Below are 18,038 nucleotides of genomic sequence, written 5' to 3'. Positions count from 1 at the left end.
TAAATAAAATCTTCAAAATTGGCTTTTGAAATTGGTCAGTATTATTGTTTGGTAGTGTTCCTTGTTTCTAGAGCTCAGGTTTCACATACCTGGACTTTGGTCTCTGTTGTAGTTGTATAATGTGGGTGGACAGCAGAGTGTTACATTTGGAGAAATGGAGGTCCAAAGAGTTGACTCTAGAGCAGAGATAGGCAGACTCTCAGAACACTGTTTGAGAGATTCCATATCAAATACCTGTTGGTTCCCAAATTTGGCCAGGAAGGTTGATGGCCGGGCAAATTTGAAACCTGCCTGTTTGAGTCAAGCCTTTGAGTGCAAGTCAATGCGTGGCCTTCCTAGGAAATTTGGGGTCCTAGGATTATGCAGTAGTAATCTAAAGAAAGTGGCTAGCTAGCACTTGAGTGGACTCTCCTTTTCTGTATGCCTGGGTGTAACCTTGACTGCTGTATTGGACAGTAGAATGTTGTTGACACCAGAAGACCTGGCTTTGAGGTCTGATCCTGTTATTTATTAGTTGTGGATCTCTCTCCTCATGTATAAAATTGGAATAAAACCCTTAATTACAGAGTTATAGTGAGGATTAAAGAAGAAAACTGTAAGCTCTGAAGCACATAACTTTTTTTTTGAAGGGAGGATTGAGGAGAAATTAAGGGCAAGCTTTGAAGTAATGAGAAAAATTTGACTCAGAAGGACCTGGATTTTTATTTTTTTATCATGACATTGTCGAACGTACATGAAAGAGAACAGTGAACTTCCATACACCCGTCAGCTAGCTTCAACAATTACTGACTGGCATTTTGCTGCTTTTGTTTCATCCGTTCCTCACAATTACTTTCTGTTGTTTTTGTTGGAGTATTTACAGCAAATCTTAGACATCATATTCTTTCATCCATAAATACTTCAGTATGTATTTCTAACAGATAGGAATCTAAAAAAGACATAACCACAAAACTTTTAACTGTCTAAATTAACTGTAATTCCTTATCTAATGCTCAGGAGGAGCTGGATTTGAAACATAGCTCTACCACTCACCAGTTTTGTGTGTTGATCAAATTACTTGCTCTCTCTGAGTTTCTGGTTCCTTATCTGTAACATAAAGATAATACCTCATGAAGTTATTTTGAGCTTAAATGAAGGAACAGGAAAGCCCTAACATGAAAGTTCTCAGTAAATGGCCCAGTCTCTCTTCTGAGCCTCCTGTGGCATGTAAATTAGTAGTATGGGCTTGCCCTCCCTCCTTCTTTAGTATCACAAACAGATACTCTGGAATTACTGCCCACTAACCCAGTGAAATTTTTCTTCATTGGGCTATTTGACCCTCTTAGTGAAACTCTAGAGCAGTTGAAATCCTGTTCATTCTCCCCCTCCCTCCTGCAACATCATTATTCTCCTGTCTAGTGGCTCATTCTAGTCAGTATATACATGGTGTTACTTTGTCTGTTTTTTTAAGACAGTCCTTTCTTGACCACATTGTTTCTTGTAGATACAACCCAATTTCTCAACATCTTGAAAAAGTTGTTTCTGCTCGTCTCCAGTTCTCCTATTTTCTCCTGAACCTACGGTAGTGAGACTTTCAACCTAATTACTGAAATTGCTCTTGCCGAAACCACCAAGTTGAATTCACTAGACTTGTTAGCAGCATGTGGTGCAGTGGATGTCTCCTTCCTTGAAATACTCTCTGCTCTGGTTTCTGGGACACCATACTCGGCTGATTTTCCTCCTACCTCCTTGGCTTCTCCTTTGTTGGTTCTTCCTCATTACTGCTGTCTTTTGATATTGGACCACTTCATAGAATCTCTTCTCTTTATTCTCATTCCCCTGGTGATCTCATCCAATCTCTGGCTTTAAATACTGTGTATATGCTGACAGCTCCCAAATTTTTATCTCTGAAACTCCAGACTCGTATGTCCTACTGCCTGTATGGACACTTCTACTTACGTATTTTATTGGCATCTCAAACTAAACTTATTCTCACCAGACTCCTGATCTTTACCCTGCCTGCTCTTTCTTCTGCCCTCCTTGTAGTCTTCCCCATGTTAGTGAATTGCAACTTCCTCCATCTTTCTAGTTGCTAAGGCCAAAACTAAGAGTCACGCTCGACTCTCTCTCACACACTATATCTGACCCATCAGGAAATCTTGCCTGTTCTACCTTCAAAATATATTCAGACTCTGACCACTTTTCATTAACTCTAGTAATTAAGTTTACATCAACTCTTCTGAATTATTACAGAAGAATTATTAGTCCATTTTTTGCTCTTGCCCCTTTATATTCTGTTCTCAATATCATAGCAAGAATGATCCTTTTCAAAAGGTAAGTCAGATTTTGTTTCTTTCTGGTCACATCCCCTATCTTGCTCAGAATAAGTCCTGTCAAGGTCTTACGTGATCAGATCCCTTTTTCTTTCCTTTCTGACCTCGTCTCCTCTTACTTTTTGCTTATTCCATTCTGGCCACAGTGGCCTTCTTGCTGTTCTTTAATGTGTCAGGCATATATTCCTATCTCAGGTCCGTCGCACTTGCTGTGTGCCCTGCCTAGAATGCTGTTGATACGCTCAGCTCCGTCTTTGTCAGTTTTTGTGCGTATTTGCCCATTCTGGTGAGGCCTTCCCTTACCACCCTGTTAAAATGACAGCTCCTCCATTTCTGGCCCTCCCTCGCCTTCCTTTCCCACCTTCTTTTTCTCATTACCACTTAAACCATTTAACTTACATTTTGCGTATTTATTTTGTTTATTGCCTTTTCCCCTTCACTACAGTATAAGCTCCATAAAGGTGAGGATTAATGCTGGTTTTGTATTCTGTCGATTCCGAGCACCTAGAACAGTGCCTGGCCCTAAGTAAGTCCTTGAGGATTTGTTGAATGAATTATTCTTTTATTAGTTGTAGTATTACTTGGTAAAGATGCTATAGTGCTAGCGTTTTAGTTGGAATTCCAGGTTTTCCTATGGAATACTATGTACCTTGAGGTCTTTATGATGTATTTCTGTTTTTCTTCTTTATGAGTATCCTTTCATAAGACTGCTGTTCGTTTTACTATTAATTTGTTCATCATAATTTTGAGTCTTTTAAAAATTATTTATTAAACTTTTTTTTAATGTTTATTTATTTTTGAGAGAGAGAGAGAGAGAGAGAGAGAGAGAGAGAGAGAGAGAGGGACAGAGCATGAGTGGGGGAGGGTCAGAGAGAGGGAGACACAGAATCCAGAGGCTCCGGGCTCTGGGCTGTCAGCACAGAGCCCTGCCTGGGGCTTGAACTCAACTAATTGTGAACCAAAGTCAGATACTTAACTGAATGAGCCACACAGGCGCTCCAAATCTTTTTTTTCATTTTTATTTTTATTTTTTTGAGAGAAGAGAGAGAGAGAGAGCTTGTGCATGTGTCCTAGTAGGGAAGGGCAGAGAGGGGGACAGAGGATCTGAATGGGCTCTGTGCTGATAGCAGAGAGCCCGATGGGGGCCCGAACCAGCAGACCATGAAATTATGACCCGAGCCCAAGTTAGATGCTTAACTGACTGAGCCACCCAGGCCCCCCAGTTTTGAGTTGTATTATACATTGTGCTAGTTGGATTGGGGGATACAAGAATAAAGTATACATAGACGCTGATCTTTAAGAGCTTAGAGTCTGTTAGGACAGATGATGTGTGTGTGTATGTGTGTGTATATTTATGTGTATGTATGTATATATCTGAGTATGTGTGTGAGTATATATATGTGTCTGTGTATATATGTATACGTATAAATGCATATATATACATATATATGTGTATGTATATATGTATACATATACATGTGTGTATGTGTGTGTATATATATGTGTGAGTGTATATATATATGTGTGTGTGTGTGTGTGTGTGTATGTATATATACACACACATACACACACTTAAATATTTCTTTGAGAGAGGGATAGAGGAGACAGAGTGTCCCAAGCAGGCTCTGTGCTGTCAGTGCAAATCTGGACTCGGGGCTCAATCTCACGAACCATGAGGTCATGACCTGAGCCAAAATTAAGAGTCAGACACCCAACTGACTGGGCTACCCAGGTGCCCCTGTATTTTTAAAGTTTACGTACTTTGATAAAATGGTTCAGGAATTCAGAAGAGCAAGGAATTATTTCTAGCTAAGAGAAGAATAAGGGAGAGACCTCAGAGAGGATGTGACATGTGTATCTGTGTTCAGCCACAGAAAACAAGTAGGATTAGATAATGAGAAAATAGGGAAGAGAATTGCATATGGAGGAAATTGCATTAGCAAAATAAGAATGCTCAAGATTTCTATATGAGAAAGAACAAGTGGTTCAGTAGTTAAAGGTGAGGTAATATGGAACGAATTGGTAAGAATGTAAGTTTGGAGAGGAATGTTGGAGCCATTGATAGAAGGCTTGAATGCAAGAGTGAGGAGCACAGACTTAGTACTCTATAGTGAGGCTTAATGAAAGGTTTTTGAGCAAGAATGGAGGGATGGCACTATTAGGGCTGTATTTATGAGTTTGACAACTTTATGTGAAAAGAGAGGCTGAAACGTATACACTAAGATGCTGTTGTAATATTTTGTAGAAAAATGTTATAAAGGTAGTGGAAATAAATGGGTATAGAAGGGATGCCTTCAAACTGATGAAACTTGGTAACTGGATGTAAGGGCTAAGTGACAGTCTGCAAAGTTTCAAGCAGGCTAGGGTGCCCTGAAGAGAAGTAGGGAATCCAAGAGAAGTGGGGTCTGGAGGCAGGTTTAGTTTTGGTATTGAGTTTGCAAGTGTGGTTTAGGTGATGATTGGTTTGATAAAAAGAAAATCAGGAATCTTTAGAAAGGATATGCATCTGTGGCTTTATGCTTTCACTTTTTAAAAATGTTTATTTTTGAGAGAGAGAGAGGGGGGAGGGGGAGAGAGGATGAATCTCAGGCAGGCTCTGTGCTTTCATTTTGATACTAACTGCCAGAAAGAGAAGACTTGATTGCTGAATCTATTACTGAGGTCTGAATCTAGATAATTGATTTGGAAAGCTTCTGATAAGGCATCCAGACTTTTGATTTGTAAGTGGCTCTAGTTGCTCAGGTTGTAAAGTACTTCATGTATTCTCAGCAACTTGTTACAACTTAGATGTCATCCTTTGAGCTTTCAAAAGAAAGCATTAAAAACTGCTTCATGAGCTATGCATATCTAAGCAGTGTCTGTCCCACCCTTTTGAAAACAACAGATTGAGAGTTCCCAACTAAGTCACCTTGATCACTTCGTTGAGATCATGTTGAGTTAAAAGGTTTGCATGATCATGCCAACCCCCCTGTTCTTCCCCTTAGGACTTAGAAGCATATTGGAAGAAGATAAGCCTTCTACCCTAATTAGTGGTAGTTAAGGTGTTAGTTGCCAAAACATGTCTTTAACAACCTACACTTAACAAAATACCAGAAGATATCAGAGGATTTAGCTTCTCTTCCAGTCATATGTAAGAACAGAATAAGATTCCTTTAGATTTATATCTTTTTCAGAACCTGGGAGCAGGAAGAGTTTTTAACCCAAAGGTCATTTATAGGAAAAAATAAATATTTGCAAAATAATGTTGATTAATGTGTACAATTTTTATTTATAGGCTAATGATGCATTATATTTATATTTTTATACTTAATGCATTTTTAATAGATTAAAAGACATCCTTGAGTTTATCAGTTATAAACTTGTAGTTTACCAGCTTGGTTTAGAATGCTGACCTTGAGATTACCACATTAAGTCATCTCTGAATTAAGTCTTTTCCTTTGTGCTTAGATCATAATGTCAGTGAATGTGATCTTGGCACTGTCTTTATAGGGTCTGTTTTTGTTTTCCAGTAAATAGGAGTCAGTAGGACCCAATTACCCTGAAATGAGAAAATCTTCCTGTATAGGATAACACATTTTTCAGCTCACTGGAGGTTTGGTGGCTTTTAGTCAGTCAGATTTGGCATATATTATAGTTAAACTTTTTTTTTTTAATTTAGGCAATTTTATTTCACATAATTGGTTTGCCAAGAATGTAAAGTATAACATCTTAATCTTATGAGAAACCTGTGAGGTTCTTTTAGCCCTGCTGTGTTCTTTGAGAGATGAAGAACTCAGCATATATCTTGAGTAGTTAAGGGACTTGTCCAAAATTACACACTTAACTAGTGACAGAGTTGAGGTGAGAGGTGGATATCTTGACCTTCAGGCTTGGGCTCCTTCCACTATGTCAGGCCACTTCTTTAGAAATGTTGACTAGAGGGGCGCCTGGGTGGCTCAGTCGGTTAAGTGGCTGACTTCAGCTCAGGTCATGATCTCATGGTCCATGAGTTCAAGTCCCGCGTCAGGCTCTGTGCTGACAGCTCAGAGCCTGGAGCCTGTTTCAGATTCTGTGTCTCCCTCTCTCTGACCCTCCCCCATTCATGCTGTGTCTCTCTCTGTCTCAAAAAATAAATAAACGTTAAAAAAAATTTCTAAAAAAAAAAAAAAAAAAATGTTGACTAGAAAACCTTGAATAAACTCAGTTTAACTGGTCACATTGCTGGTGTCTAATGATGTTTAAGTAGGAATAATTATGGTATTTTTTTCCTTGTTCCCTCTGAAAATTAATTTTTTTAATTAACTATTTATTTAATGTTTTTATTTGTTTTTGAGAGAGAGAGAGAGACAGAGTGCAAACGGGGGTGGGGCAGAGACAGAGGGAGACAACAGAATCTGAAGCAGGCTCCAAGCTGTCGGCACAGAGCCTGACATGGGGCTCGAATTCACAAGCTGTGAGATCATGACCTGAGCTGAAGTCGGACACTCAACTGACTGAGCCACCCAGGTGCCCCTAAATTAACCATTTTAAACTGAACATTTAGTACATTTACATTGTTGCAACCACCACCCTACCTATTTCCAGAACATTTACATCACGCCAGAGTGAAACCCCTGACTCATTAAATAGTTTGAAAATTTTTTAGCAATTAAAATATAAGTCTTTACATGAAGAGGTTGACAGTAGCAGGTTTGTATTTGTGGTCACCCCTAGTTCTTTGCCACCTGTCTCTGGTTTGTCAGAAATAAAGTGAATCCTCTTTATGTTGATTAGTAATGGATGTATTATACTTAGAAACAGTGACAACATTAAGAAAGAAAGTGTCAGGCACATAATGATTAACAATAACTAATAGTAGGTATGCATTATGCATATTATCTTGAATCTTCACACTAACCTTTATTTATTTATTTATTTATTTATTTATTTATTTATTTATTTATATTCACAGTAGCCTTTTTCAGAGCCTTGCTGTATTTCAGATAAGAAAACAGCCTGTTCAGTAAGTCCAGAATCACTTAATTGGTAAGTTGTGGACCTGGGTTTCAAATCCATGTCTATTTGGTTCCAAAAGCTGGGTATTCTCTTCACTAAATCTGGAAGTAGACGGGCAAAAAGCACCAAAGGAAGGAGTCATCTTGTATAGGGATTTGGTACTGTTTTAGCAGAGCAGTGTATAAAGGAAGGGGAATTCAGTTTGCTGGTTGCAATAGTAGCCACTTTCTCCTGACCAGTCGTGATCTGTATTGCATATAGGGAAAGCAAAATATGAAATAACCTTTGGAACTCTTTAGGGGACATTATAAATGATTAGAAGAAATCAAAATCTAGCATCTGAGATTTTGTTTTTAGAAATTCTTTTTTTCCCCTGATCATTTATTTTTAGTGAATTACTGGTGTGATTTTAAAATCATAAGTTGATTTGCTTGAGTAGTTAAAAATTAGGCTTTTTAAAATTTTTATTTATTTTTTTAGTTAATTATTAATCTTTAACAGTATTGGAACTCAGTTGATTTCCCATTTTAAGATACTTTTAAAAGTTCATATCAATGAAGAGTAAAATTACATTGGTGTTGAAAGATTTTGTAATTCTACTTTGCCCCAATTTAAAAAACCCCTCCTTTTAGCTTTTTTAAAGTTTGAAAGAATTTTAATAGTTTTTAATAGTTTCCAGTCATTCTTCTGAAAGTGGCTAGGAAGTCACTTCATAAACCTTGTTATTTTCCTTTTTTCTTCTTTTTTTAAAACAATTTTAAAATATTTTTTTAATGTTTATTTTTGAGATAGAGTGTGAGTGGCGGAGGGGCGGGGAGAGAGAGGAAGACACAGAATTTTTTTTTTTTTTTTTTTTTTTTTTTTTTTTTAAATTTTTTTTTAACGTTTATTTATTTTTGAGACAGAGAGAGACAGAGCATGAACGGGGGAGGGGCAGAGAGAGAGGGAGACACAGAATCGGAAGCAGGCTCCAGGCTCTGAGCCATCAGCCCAGAGCCCGACGCGGGGCTCGAACTCACAGACCGCGAGATCGTGACCTGAGCTGAAGTCGGACGCTTAACCGACTGAGCCACCCAGGCGCCCCGAGACACAGAATTTAAAGCAGGCTCCAGACTCTGAGCTGTCAGCACAGAGCCCGTCATGGGGCTTGAACCCATGAACTGTGAGATCGTGACCTGAGCTGAAGTTGGACGCCTAATTGGCTGAGCCACCCAGCTGCCCCTTTTTTCTTCTTTTTTTAAAGATTTTATTTTATTTTATTGTTTGAAAAAAAATTTTTTTAATGTTTATTTATTTTTGAGAGAGAGGGAGAGAGACACAGAGGGAGAGAGAGAGAGAGACAGAGACACAGAATTGAAAGCAGGCCCCAGGCTCTGAGCTGTCGACACACAGCGCGCCTCACACGGGGCTCAAACCAATGAACTGTGAGATCATGACTTGAGCTGGAGTTGGATGTTTAACCGACTGAGCCACCCAGGTGTCCCTAAATATTTTATTTTTTAAGTAATCTCTACACCTAGCGTGGGGCTTGAGCCCACAACCCCAAGATTGAGTCACATGCTCTACTGACAGAACTCTCCAGGGGCCCCCTTATCTTTTTCCTCCTGTGTTTTGAATGACATGACTTCTCTTCTCTTGGAATAGTTTGCTTCACTATGCTGGGTTTAGGGTAAGAGGGATAGTAAAGTAAAAGATAGCTTCCTGGCTACTTTGGACAGAAGAAATTTTTTTAGGTTATGTGAGCATACATACCGAGAATGTAAGCTATAGCAACAGCAGCCACCTGAAATGACTTGAGTTTAAGTATATTGATAGGTATCCAAAGAAGTATAGATTTTTGACAGTGACCTTGTGACTTTGGTAATATCTAAATAGTAGGTACTTCCATAAATGGATTTCAAGCTTTTAAAAACTTTTATTTAAAAAATTTAAAATGCCCTTGTAACTTGGCTCAAACATTACACATTATTTTTCTGTTTTGACCTAGAGATCAAGTTTTATTCATTCTGGAACCAGCCAAAGTATGTTGTAAAGAACACAGGCCTTGGAGTTGGTTAGTTTTATTTTCAAAGTCTTTCTCTACCACTTACTAGCTGTAAGACCTTTCACTTTTTAAAATGCACATGATACCTCACAATTCTGTAGGATAAGATTAGAGGGTGATGTCTCAAAGGGGCTCAGCACAATGTCTGGCACATACTAAATTGTGTTGTTTGTAACTGTTGCACAATGAAGTCTTAAATTTTGGTAGCTTGGACAAATATCAACGTATGCAGAAAGAGTAAAACCTCCAGGCGCCTGGGTGACTCGGTCAGTTAAGCGTCAGACTTCGGCTCAGGTCATGATCTCATGGTCCGTGAGTTCGAGCCCCGCGTTGGGCTCTGTGCTGACCGCTCAGAGCCTGGAGCCTGTTTCAGATTCTGTGTCTCCCTCTCTTTCTGCCCCTCCTCTGTTCATGCTCTGTCTCTCTCTGTCTCAAAAATAAATAAACGTTAAAAAAAAAATTAAAAAATAAATAAATAAACAGTAAAACCTCATCTCATAATGTACACTGTCCTGCAATCAATATACTTCTTGGATTTTTTTGTTTCTTTGTATGTGTTGAAGTGCCGTGTGTCAGTTTTCCCTATTTCCTGTAGCTTGCCCTCCTTTTCTCAGAAATGCTTGGCAAATATGTCCATTGATTATTGTATAATTTACCTCAAAGAATAGATGGTGCTTCCTATAGAGGTTAATGATGAGGCATTTGCTTCCCATAGCAATCCTTCAGTTAGATGTTATTGTGTTGCATGCTAACAGGTTCTTACCACCTTTAGAGATGTCTGCTGGCAGAATGCCCAAGCTTTTGTCAAAGAAGGAAGGCCTGGTTGCCTGGAATGAAAGGAGTACATAGTGCCTGCTTAGTGTTTATAGTATATTTTATGATGATTGTTAATATTAAGCATGAAGAGCTATATCCTGGTCTATCAGTTGTGTTCATTACTTCCCCATTACTTGTATTGCTTCTCTTAGTGTGTTCAGAAAAGCAGACAGAGGACCTTTTACTCTACAACTGTAGGGTTGAAGTTGTGATGAATCATAATCCAAGACTATTAGCTGTGGAGGGGACTTTGGAGATCAGGTAGACTAACCCTCTTATCCTGTAGAGGAGAAAACTGGCTGACGGAAGTTGTGACTTGCTCAAGGACATTGAACAAGTGACAGGTCTGATTTCCAGTCTAGTTGTTACGAAGGTAACTTGGTAGAGTGGAAAGTGTGCTGGACTTTGGAGTCACACAGTCCTGGTTCTGAGTCCTGATTCCACCATTTGTTAACAGTGTGACCTTTGACAAGTGCATCTGAGTCTCTTAGCTGCTCTGTTACACATTGTTTGGAGGGTAGTGAAGATTATGAGGTAATGTAAGTAAAGCACGGTGGCTGGCATATGTTACGGGCTCAATAAATGCTGTCTGTTGCATTGTACAGTTTTTCTTGATTACTTAAAACAGGTTGTATAGCTAAGTGGTTATTCTTTACGAAATAGGAATCAATGAGAATGGTTGATGTTTTTGCCAAATCCTTTCACTGAAAATCTAAGTAGTTATTCATTGTAGGAGGACTGCTTACTGCAAAAAGAGTGCAGAACATTCATCAAGAGCTTAGTGAATACTGCTCCAAGTTGTACAGTGTCCACACGGTTCCTTTCTGGGTAATTTTTGCATTTCTCAAGTGAAATGGACCTAGTATGAGGAACATCCAAATCAATGTACATGTGGTTAGGCCAGCAGTTCTCAAACTTTTAAACTCGGTACTACCTGACACTCCTTAGAAACTTTTGAGGACTCCAAAGACCTCTTGTTTATGTGTTGTATCTGTTGTTATTTGGATTATTGGAAATTATATCTGATAAAATTTACATATTTATTATTCATTAAAAATACCCATTATATGTTAATATATATACAATTATGTATATAAATATATTTTAAGATTTTAGGTTTTGAAGTTTTTGTTTCAAATTACAAAAGTAGTACATGTAAATTAAAATAATATAGAATCAAAGTAAAAAATTATTTCATTCCTGTCATATGCACATTCCAACTCCTGCAGTCAAGAATTTAGCATGTATTCTTCTAGAACTATTTCTATGTGATTATAAATTCTGTCTTTCATACTGCAGATGTTCTTTGGTGAGCTGCTTTTTAGAAATGTGTATATTTTATTTTAAATTGTTTTCATTATTTAAAATTTTTTTTTAATCTTTGTTTATTTTTGAGAGAGACAGTGTGAGTGGGGGAGGGGCAGAGAGAGAGGGAGACAGAATCTGAAGCAGGCTTCAGGCTCTGAGCCGTCAGCACAGAGCACAATGCAGGGCTCGAACTCACAGACCATGAGATCATGACCTGAGCCGAAGTTGGACGCTTAACTGACTGAGCCACACAGGCGCCCCTTTAAATTGTTTTTAATGTTTGTTTACTTTTGAGAGAGAGAGTGAGCATGAGCAGGGGAGGGGCAAAGAGAGCAGGGACAGAAGATCTGAAGTGGGCTCTGTGCTGACAGCCTGATACAGGCCTTGAACTCACGAACCGTGAGACCATGACCTGAGCTGAAGTCTGATACTTAACCAATCGAGCCACTCAGGTGCCCCCTATTGTATATATTTTAGATGTACAACTTGATTTGATATACATATACCTAGTGAATGGTTACTTATAGTCAACCTAATTAACATATCTGTCTCTTTTACAGTTACTGTGTGTGTGTGTGTGTGCGTGCGCGCGCGTGTGTGTGTGTGTGGTGAGAGCACCTGAGGTCTACTCTGAGCAAATTTCCAGTATCTAATACGGCATTATTACCTATAGCTTTCATACTTTGTTAGATCTCTAGACTTTTTCATCCTACGTAGCTACAGCTTTGTACCCATTGACCAATATCTACCCATTTCCCCCACTTCCTACAAATGATATGTATGTGTCTGTGTGTGTGATTGAACATAAAAAAAATTTTTTTAACATTAACTTTTGAGAGGCAGAGTGTGCGCACGTGCGAGTGTGAGTTGGGGAGGGGCAGAGAGAGAGGGAGACCCAGAATCCGAAGCAGGCTCCAGCCTCTGAGTGTCAGCAGAGCCTGATGTGGGGGCTCGAACTCATGAACCAGAAGATCATGAGCTGAAGTTGGATGCTTAACTGACTGAGCCACTCAGGTGCCCCACAAATGATACATTTTTAATGAAAAATAATGTTTCCAAAACAAAAATTTAATGAGAAGAGTGACATTGCTTTGCATTTTTGCAAATCTCATTAATGTATAGATTAATAGAGGACAGCTGGGTTCTGATTGGTGCTGTATTTAGCCTGTTGTATTATGTTCTGGTTGAAGTATACAAAGGAGAAAATTTGGCTTCATAAGATTTGAAGCTGGAAAAGGGTAGGAGTATTGTGAATGTTCTTCTTTGATATACTATACCAAAACTTGACAGATTGTAGTTTCTTAACGGAATCTGAAGCCAGATCAGTGAACTTTTCTTATTCTGTTACATTAAAATCCAGTGGTCTGTTGTATTTCAAATGGATCTTTTATCCATACATGATCATAATATCATGCATTAGTCATTTGGAAAATGTTGGTTCACTGAATTATGTTGAGCTTCCACATGTGACACATTTCATTATATATCTCCACACATTATGTAGCCTCTGGAAAACTACACTCATGAGAGGAGAGTTAAAAAGGCACATAATGCCTTCCTACCTCTTGGAAAATACTTTTGGTCTTGTATGACCCTGAAAGGGTCCTGAATACTCCTAGTGTGCCTGACCCATGGAGTTACTTTAACTGTAGGTTAACTAATTGAAGGTAGTGACCAGGATTGCAGACTGCAGCTTTAATAATGGATAATCTGGAAATTATAATGGAATAGATTGTTGTACAAGCCCTAGTCTTAGAAACCATCTTATTGGTTTTTTATAGTGTTTTTTATAGACAAGACATTGTGTTGAGGTACTACTAAAGATATATTATGAAAAAGGATTCTTTTGCAGTAGTTTGTAGTCTAGCTGGAGAGGTTAAGACATAGTTTCGTGAAAAGATCATACAGTGTCCTCTGGTAACAAGTGTGACGTACAGTGCTGGGTAGAATGAGTTTTACATAGGTAAAGGAGAGAAGAGGCCATTTTTCTTGGGAAGAGAACTACAGTGCTCTTTAAGATAGTCATTACATGAGTTGGGCTACACTGGAAAGTTCATATAGAATAATTAAGGTAGGCTTGCAAAATTAAGTTGCAGTTTATATTTTTATTCTTACATTGTTGCTCTATTTTTGTAGGATTGTATGGTTTCCAGTATTTTTTATAGGTTCTTGTTTGCCTTTTTAAAGACTAATTCACTGTTATGTGGGTAGGATAGATCTATCAAATATCTATCAAAATGTTACCATTATTTGGTAGATAAGAAAACAAGATTAAGTAAAATCTGCCAAGAGCACACATATATATGAGTACTATGTTATTTGCACATATTAAAATACATGTATACTCAGAGGAGAATAAAAAATACTTAGATTCCTTTCTTTGGGGAAAAATATATATGAATGCATATACACGGTGTATATCTCCACTCAAGACTTTGTAGAACTATTTTAATGCTTCCTAAGGTGCCTTTGTATACCTTGTGCTTGGTTGTTCGCTTATTGGACTGTTATAAAGATTAAAAAAAAAATTTATAAAATGCCTGGCACTAGAAGGTGCTCATGACAGCTATTATTATTGTTGCTGCTGTTGTAAGTTGTTCAGCTCAGAATTATCTCGAATGTACCAGTTTGATAAGACATCCAACTTCTCACTCTTCAGAGTATTCTGACATCCACGGGTGCCTGGGTGGCTCAGTTGGTTAAGCATCTGACTTCAACTCAGGTCATGATCTCATGGTTTGTGAGTTTGAGCCCCACGTTGAGCTCTCTGCTGTCAGCACAGAGCCCACTTTGGATCCTCTGCCGCCCTCTCTTTCTGCCCCTCCCCAGCTTGTTCTCTTTCTCTCTCAAATAGGTAAACTTAAAAAAAAGATTTAGAGTATTGTGATATCCATTTGTTGAATGGTAGTAATTCAAGTGTTGTGGCCTCTGTTCATGGAGTGCTTATTATTGTGTTTCAGGCACTGTGCTAGGTGCTTTACATGCATTGCCTCTTTAGATCTTTACAACAGTTTCACTATGAGGCTTCCATTTTATAATGGGAAAAGTGAGGCTGGGAACGGTTAGTTGCTCAAGGTTCTTACTAGCTAAGAAGTTGTATAGCTGGGATTTGAACCCTCATTTATCTCCAAGGTGTTTGTTATCTTTTACCTTTCCATTTGAGCAGCAAGTTGAAGGCAAATTTTTCTAATGTAGTAGGGGTTTAGCTATTTTTCAAAGGACAATTTTTTTGTTTGTGTGTGTGTGTGGGTGAGGGGAGCTGGATGGTGGTTATTCTCCCCTTTTACATGTATTGGTATTTGGATTCCAGAGTTTTGTTTTGTTTTTTTAATGTTTGAGTCATTTACTTAATTGCTTGATGAAATCATGGTCAAATAGAAATGAATTAAAGTTTTCAAGATCTCTTTTTTTCAAGGTGACATTTCACTATATTGGTGAGGAACAGTTTGTGGGCTTTTACAGCTTGTTTTAGGCCAAGAATTGACTTACTTTTACTGTCTAATACATTACTCTTTGATTGAATAATATGGTTATAGTCACTTTTGAAAGAGTATTGTGGCTTACAAAGCTTGTATGAGGAAAAAAATTCATTTGTACTGGCAGTCAGCCAGTATTTTATAAGCTACAATTTTCTTTTGAATAGCTGGTGGTTTGTAGCTCCATAATTTGTGGTTCTTCTGAACTTGTAAAAAGATTACACATATTTAAAAATGACCTTATCACTTCAATGTTTCAAGCAACTTACAACTGTCAAATTTTGTTATGTTATAGTGTACTTGTTTTCTTACTTAATTTTCCTGGGCTGAGAATGTTTTAAATTAATAATTTATATAGTTTAATTACCTTCCTCACTCCAAACCTAAAACCCAAAACTACTTTGGTAATATAATAGGCGTGGTTAAAGGCAAAGGAAATATGATTCTCTTTACATCAGTCTGCCAAATCCTTGTAGTATCCATGCTGTTCCATTCCTTAGCCACTGCTGCCCGGATGTGTTGAATTATGTGGTATGTGGGTTTGTTTGGGTGTGTTTAGTGTTCCTGCATGACATTTAGTTTTAAACCAGTTTTTGTGTTGCTGCCATTGTTGCTTTTTCACATGCAGGTGGAAAAGAGCACTTCATTTGAAATTCTTCATGTTCTGTACCCTGTTCTCATGGTTTGTGTGTAGGTAGTTAAATTTGTGAAAGTCATTTTATATCCTTTTGATTTTAGGTTAAATCCTAAATGGAATATGGTAACCTTTTTTGCTTGAAAGATTTTAGAAAGGCAGATTAATTAGTTCCATTTTAGAACTTGTAGAATTTGTAGAAATTTCACAGATAAAAATGAATTTAGTATTCAACTTCTGACTCAAACTCGATTGCCAAGTAGGGACGTTATTTAAAAATATACTGTAATGAACTGTTGTCTTTTTTTTTTTTTTTCTTTAAGTTTATTTATTTTGAGAGAGAGGGAGAGAGACAGACAGAATGACTGGGGAAGGGGCAGGAGGAGACAGGGAATCACAAGCAGGGGCTCAAACCCACAAACTGTGAGATCTTGACCTGAGCCTAAACCAAGAGTTGGACGCTTAACCAACTGAGCCACTCAGGCGCCCCGAACTGTTGTCTTTCTTGAGCTAATTTTTTGAGTCTTTTATTTCTGTAAGGTGGTTGAGATTTGTATTAAAGTTCCATTTATTAGTGAAATGATTTTAGTAGCTAAGATTTTAGCAAATTGTTAATGGCCAAATCCTTAATGCTTTTTAATAATCTTGGCATGCTAATAAAAGGTTGCTGTTTAAAAGACTTGCTCTGCAAGATAGTCTTGATTGCACATTGTAATTACTTGAGAGCTTAAAAAATACAGATGCCTGGGTTTCATCTTAAGGGAGTCTTTTTTTTTTTTTTTTTTTTTTTTTTTTTTTAAGTTTATTTATTTATTTTGGGAGGGGAGGGGCAGAGAGAGAGGGAGAGACAGAATCCCAAGTAAGCTCTGCACTGTCTGCGCAGAGCCCGACACAGGGCTCAAACTCATGAGCCATGAGACCCACTGCTTTGGGAAATTTGTCAGCCCACCCAAGGGAAAATACTTGATTTTGAAGTATAATTATATCTTTACCTTTGGAGCTTAAAATACATCTTATTTTGAGATAATTGTAGGATCGCTTGCTGTTGTAAGAAATATTCAATAATAATTTCTCTGTATAATATCATTTGAAGAATGTCATAAATGGAATCATACAATATGTAAACTTTTAAGATTGGCTTTTTTCACTCAGCATAATTCCATTAGATATCCAAGTTGTTGCATGGATCAATAGTTTTTTCCTTTTTATAGCTGAATAGTATTCCATGGTGGATAGGTATGTCACAGTTTGTTTAATCATTTGTTGAAGGATATTTGGATTGTTTTCGGTTTTTGGCTATTACCAATAAAGCTGATGTGATCATTAGCATACAGGCTTTTTTATGGTCATAAATTTTCATTTCTCTGGGATCAGTGCCCAAGAGTGCAATTGCTGGGTTGAATGGTAAATGCCTTTTTAGTTTTCTAAGTCACTGCTATACCTTTCCAGAGAGGCTGTAGCATTTTACATCCTCACTAACAATGTATCAGTGGTTCAGTTTCTCTACATCTTCACTGGCATTTGATGTTATCACTGCTTTTTAAGAAATATTAGACTTTATTATTTAGAGAAGTTTTAGGTTTATAGAAAATTGAACAGATAATGCAGAGTTCCCATATATACCTTCCTCTTTTACTGGCTTCCCCTTTTATTAACATCTTGTGTTAGCATGGTGAATTTGTTAAAATTGACGGATCAATGTTGATACATTATTATGTGCTAAAGTCCATAGTTTACTTTAGGGTTGCTCTTTGTGTTGTACATTCTGTGGGTTTTTGACAAGTGCGTATGTATCTACCATTATGGTATCATACAGAATAGCCTAAAAAATCTCCTGTACTCAATTCATTCCACCCTAACCCTGGCAACCACTGATCTTTCACTTTCTGTAGTTTTACCTTTTCCTGAATGTCATATAATTGGAATTGTACATATGTAACCTTTTCAGGTTGGCTTCTCTCACTTAGCAAATAGGCATTTAAAATTCCTCCATGTCTTTTGGTGGTTTGATGGCTCTTTTTCTTCTTTTGATGGCTCGTTTAAAAAATTGCTGGATAATTTTCCACTGTATGGATGGATATATTGTGGTTTATTTATTCACCTATTGAAAGGCATCTTAGTTGCTTCCAGTTTTGAGAAATTATGAATAAAGCTGCTATAAACATTTATGTGCAGGTATTTGGACATAAATTTTCAACTCATTTGGGTGAATACCTAGGACTGCGATTCCTGGATTGTATGTTAAGACTATGCTTAGCTTTGTAAAAAATTGCCAGATGTTTTTCTAAAGTAGCTGTACTATTTTGCATTCCTTCCAGCATTATTTTAAAATATGTTTTTAGTTTTAATTTTATTTTTTATGACAGGGGGCAAAGGGGGAGAGAGAGAGAGAGAGAGAGAGAGGGAGAGGGAGGGAGGGAGGGAGAGGGAATATACCAAGCAGGCTCCACGCCCAGTGCGGAGCCTGACGTGGG

The 18,038-nt window shown here is 37.7% G+C and overlaps 1 protein-coding gene and 1 long non-coding RNA gene across 9 annotated transcripts in view; one reads left to right on the top strand and one right to left on the bottom strand.

Annotated features, from left to right (window-relative positions):
• Positions 1-18,038, top strand: part of LOC122204864 (basic proline-rich protein-like) — a 78,642-nt gene that overhangs the window by 7,903 nt on the left and 52,701 nt on the right. Inside the window, exons 1-2 of one of the 8 annotated variants that reach the window (XR_006195818.1) lie at positions 7,241-7,316; positions 9,274-9,339. The exons of the other annotated variants lie outside the window; for them this stretch is intronic. The gene's annotated coding sequence lies outside the window, so the exon portion shown is untranslated. Of the gene's footprint in view, positions 1-7,240; positions 7,317-9,273; positions 9,340-18,038 lie in introns of those variants that run through there. 8 annotated transcript variants of the gene reach the window in all.
• LOC122204866 lies at positions 840-10,169 on the bottom strand. Its single transcript, XR_006195821.1, has 3 exons — positions 9,987-10,169; positions 1,033-1,086; positions 840-928 (listed from the first exon to the last, which is right to left on the bottom strand). It is a non-coding gene; the product is annotated as an uncharacterized LOC122204866 (long non-coding RNA).

The sequence above is a fragment of the Panthera leo genome, chromosome D4 (assembly GCF_018350215.1).
Source record: "Panthera leo isolate Ple1 chromosome D4, P.leo_Ple1_pat1.1, whole genome shotgun sequence".
In the NCBI taxonomy this organism is placed as follows: Eukaryota; Metazoa; Chordata; class Mammalia; order Carnivora; family Felidae; genus Panthera; species Panthera leo.
Note: the sequence above shows the minus strand (reverse complement) of the source record. Positions and strands in the feature narration are given on the sequence as shown.